We start from the raw sequence: 5,000 nt of genomic DNA on the forward strand, positions 1-5,000 counted from the left end.
ATATAACTAATCTGTTCTAAGTGGTGCCCCAGCATGGGCGCAACTGCATGAGTCAAACACGGAAAGGATAAAAGATAAAAAATACACAAACATACAGACATAAATGATACAAAAAAAAAGGAACTGAAGTGTTTACAAAAGCGATTTGAAGCCTGAGAAATCGTTTGGTTGCACTTATCGAAGTCTGATAAAGTTTTATCACGGGAAATAATGGAGAGAGAGAGAGACCCCACAGGTGTCTGTGCGTGTGTGTGTGTGTTATTTCTTTACTACCCACAAGGGGCTACACACAGAGGGGACAAACAAGGACAGACAAACGGATTAAGTCGATTATACCGACCCCAGTGCGTAACTGGTACTTATTTAATCGACCCCGAAAGGATGAAAGGCAAAGTCGACCTCGGCGGAATTCGAACTCAGAATGTAGCGGTAGACGAAATACCTATTTCTATTTCTTTACTGCCCACAAGGGGCTACACACAGAGGGGACAAACAAGGACAGACAAACGGATTAAGTCGATTATATCGACCCCAGTGCGTAACTGGTACTTAATTTATCGACCCCGAAAGGATGAAAGGCAAAGTCGACCTCGGCGGAATTTGAACTCAGAACGTAACGGTAGACGAAATACCGCTAAGCATTTCGCCCGGCGTGCTAACGTTTCTGCCAGCTCGTGTGTGTGTGTGTGTGTGTGTGTGCACGCGCGTGTGTCTGTGTGTGTTTATGTGTGCTTATATACGTGTGTGTGTGTGTGTGTGTGCGTGCATATGTGTGTGCGTATGTGTGTGTGTATCTTTATGTTGTCGTGTGTATGTATGCGTACGTGCCTATGTGCGCTTGTGTGTATGTGTGTGTGCACATGTGTGTTTGCGTGCGTACGCTTGTGTCTCGCTTTACTCTTTTATTTGTTTGTCATTTAACTGCGGCCATGCTGGAGCACCACCTTTAGTCGAGCAAATCGACCCCAGGATTTATTCTTTGTAAGCCTAGTACTTATTCTATCCGTTCAGTTTTTGCCGAACCACTAAGTTACGGGGACATAAACACACCAGCATCGGTTGTCAATCGATGTTGGGGGGGAGGGGGGGGGGACAAACACACACACACACACACACACACACACACATATCTATATATATATATATATATATATATACGACGGGCTTCTTTCAGTTTCCGTCTACCAAATCCACTCAAGGCTTTGGTCGGCCCGAGGCTATCGTAGAACACACTTGCCCAAGGTGCCACGCAGTGAGACTACCGGGAACCATGTGGTTGGTTAGCAAGCTACTGACCACACAGCCACTCCTGCGCCTATGCTTTATTTAAAAAGCAGTAAAAATATCACAAAAACTGTTACTCGGAGTTTCACGTTCCCGTTCGTCGAACAGTTTTTGTTAACTGCATGTTAACACACTTATAAAACACATGTTGTCAAGGTCACCACTTATGAGAGAGAATGCTCTGTTATATCACTATAGTGATAGATAGATAGATAGATAGATAGATAGATAGATAGATAGATAGATAGATAGATAGATAGGTAGGTAGATAGATAGATAGATAGATAGATAGATAGATAGATAGATAGATAGATAGATAGATAGACGTATACAAATGTATACATAAGTGCTCTTAAATGAAAGGTACGAGATTTACCTGAATTATACATACATATATATATTTATTTATACATATGTGTATACACGTGTGTGTAAATATTCATGTGTACATGTATATACATATACAAACGTATATATATATATATATATATATATATATATATATATATATATAGACATATGTATGTCACTTTAGTGATAACTCTAAAGAGAGACAGAGTGAGGGGTGGCGGGACAGGACAGCCCGACTGTTAGGGGTGTTAATGGTGGTGGTGGTGTGTTTATTCTGTTGAGTCAATAAGCAGGCTTTTGTATCGATGGTAAGGTGTGCCAGTGGTGACAATAGTATTGGTGGTGGTGGTGGTGGTACGTGTGTGTGTATATGACGGTGGTTTAGCAGTTGCCGAGATATGCTCTTGCGAGAAATCGGCCACCGGAATCGGCGGCGATGCGGGTGGTGGTGGTTGGTGATGGTGGTGGTGCATTTGACGTATTGTGGTGGTGGTGGTGGTGGTGGTGGTAGCTGTGCTGTTGATAGTGATGGTGATAGTGGTGGTGTTGTTGTTGGTGATGGTGGTGGTGCATTTGACGTGTCGTGGTGGTGGTGGTGGTGGTAGCTGTGCTGTTGATAGTGATGGTGATAGTGGTGGTGGTGTTGTTGGTGGTGGTGGTGGTGGTGTTGCAGTTGACGAGTAATGGCGGCGGTGGTTTGTGGGGGGGGCTAGCTGCGTTATTGGTGCGTGTATTCCGTTGGTGGTTGTTCTGATGATGATGATGATGATGATGATATTGACGGTGGTGGTGGTGGTGGTGAATTATTTTTTTCCCCATATTTTTTTTTTTAGTATTTTTTTGGGGGGGGGGGGGGCTCTTACATTTCAAACTGGTAAGTGTCGGATCGATCTTGAAGGTGGCGTCGGTGTGGCGGGAGGGAATCGAGACACATAACCGCCCGCGCCTCCACCTCACTCTACCCCCTCGATAACCCCTCCCCACCACCACTCCAGGATAGCCCCCATACCCTTCACACAAACCCTCCCCTTTATTTGCCAACAAGGAGCGTAGATGGATCGAGTCGAGTCGCCGCCGCCGCCCAAGGTGGCGGCGGCGGAGGTTGAAATGCTGGCTGGCTGGCTGGCCGGTTAGCTGGTTGGCCGGACCTATATGACACGATCGTGTCTCTGAAAGCAAGTGACTCGTGTGTGTGTATTCGTGTGCTATATTTTCATACAACAAGGAAATAACCAAGAGTATACAATTATGACGTGAGCGTATACACTTGTGTGAATATATATCTATATATATACATATATAAATACATGTAAATATATGTTCGTTTATACACACGTATTCAAAGTGAATGCTGTCATAAACTCGAAATAAAACGATCGTTGCTATTGTTTGTAGTTACACAGTTTGTCGATTGGACACCTGGACACCGCGATACACCTGTAACGTTTGGAAACGTTTGTGAAAAAAATCCTTCGCGTAAAGGGCCTGACAAGTTGTGTACCTGATGTGTGACAAGGCGCGGATCTAAGGAATTAAATGCAGGTACAGTCTTTTTTATATGTATATACATATATATAAACACAGATAGATACATTTCTTTTATTAGCCACACAGGGCTCAACGAAGATGGGACAAATACAATGTAGAGCTTTTCTTTTTGGGAGGGGGAAGAAAAAGAAAAAAAAACGGGGGGGTTGATCAAAAGGGATCTTCGATCAAAAGGGATCAAAAAAAAAAGGGGGCGATCAATAGGGATCGTGTATCACCCAATAGATAGATGGGTAGGTAGATAGATAGATAGATAGATAGATAGATAGATAGATAGATAAGTAGGTAGATAGATAGATAGGTAGATAGACAGACAGACAGACGTATACAAATGTATACATAAGTGCTCTTAAATGAAAGGTACGAGATTTACCTGAATTATACATACATATATATATATTTATTTATACATATGTGTATATATAAATACACACACACGTGTGTGTGTGTGTGTGTAAATATGCATGTGTATATATACATATACATACATACATATATATATATACACACACATACACACACACATGTATACACAGACACACATATATATATACCTATACACATATACATACACACACACACACACACACAAATATATATATATATATATATATATATATATATATATATACACATACACAGAGCATCTCAACAGAAATAGGGTAATAAAAGGGTTAAGAAGAAAAATAATCAGCAGAAGACATGAGAGAAGGAGACCTCAATGTGGTCTGTCTATATGCTAGAAATAACAGCCTCAATTTTCTTCTATCCACACCCTTCCAACTGCTTCTAATGTCCATCTGCCCAAATGTAGAAGTATTTTTTAACCCTTTTGATAACAAATTGGCTGAAACTGCCTCTGGCTCTGTAGAACAAATGTCTTGTTTTCATAAGTTCTGAATTAAAATCTTCCTCCAAACCTTAGTCACAATTTATGGTCCTAACACTAGCTTAATGATAACGAAGTTATTTTACTAAATTCTTTGTTTTATTTAAAATTAATTGAAAGAAACACAGAGCATCTCAACAGAAATATTGTAACAAAAGGGTTAAGAAGAAAAATAATCAGCAGAAGACATGAGAGAAGGAGACCCCAATGTGGTCTGTCTATATGCTAGAAATAACAGCCTCAATTTTCTTCAATCCACAGGCTTCCAACTGCTTAGAAGCAGATAGAGGTGTATTTAACCCTTTCGATAACAGCCTGGCTGAAACCACCCTAGCTCTTTAGTATGAATGCCTTAGTCACAATTTATGTTCCTAACACTAGCTTAATGATAACAAAGTTATTTTACTAAATTCTTTGTTATATTCAAAATTAATTGAAAGAAACACAGAGCATCTCAACAGAAATATGGTAACAAAAGATTCCAGTATAATCGTAATGTACTTCACCTAAAGGGCCTTTCTGCAGAATTACATTACAAAAATATTCTTTTTTCTGAAAGTTATGAGGAAACAAAGTTATGCTTCTGTGAATTTTCCAAAACTGCTCTCCCCTCTCTCGGAAAAAACCTTTTGTGTATCAAATATAATTATTGCATTCTATTATAATCTGAATTTATACCATATGAAGCTTATTTGTAGAATATTTCATTAAAAAATATCCCTTTTTCTGGATGATATGAGGAAATAAAGTCAACGGGGGGCTGGTACATTATGTGTGTGTGTGTGTGTGTATGTATACATATATATATATATATATATATATATATATATATATATATATATATATATATATACACACACACATATATACATATACATATATTCTTTTGTTCTTTTCTTTTATTTGTTTCAGTCATGTGACTGCGGCC

The 5,000-nt window shown here is 39.6% G+C and overlaps 1 protein-coding gene across 5 annotated transcripts in view; it reads left to right on the plus strand.

Moving 5' to 3' along the window:
• The window catches only part of LOC106881747 (uncharacterized), a 53,822-nt gene that overhangs the window by 3,183 nt on the left and 45,639 nt on the right, over positions 1-5,000 (plus strand). The window contains exon 2 of one of the 5 annotated variants that reach the window (XM_089344362.1): positions 3,031-3,177. The exons of 2 other annotated variants lie outside the window; for them this stretch is intronic. The gene's annotated coding sequence lies outside the window, so the exon portion shown is untranslated. Of the gene's footprint in view, positions 1-2,739; positions 3,178-5,000 lie in introns of those variants that run through there. 2 more of the 5 variants (XM_089344361.1, XM_089344364.1) reach the window with 2 other exon arrangements.

This window comes from Octopus bimaculoides, chromosome 28, assembly GCF_046866305.1.
Source record: "Octopus bimaculoides isolate indiv1 chromosome 28, ASM4686630v1, whole genome shotgun sequence".
Lineage (NCBI taxonomy): Eukaryota > Metazoa > Mollusca > Cephalopoda > Octopoda > Octopodidae > Octopus > Octopus bimaculoides.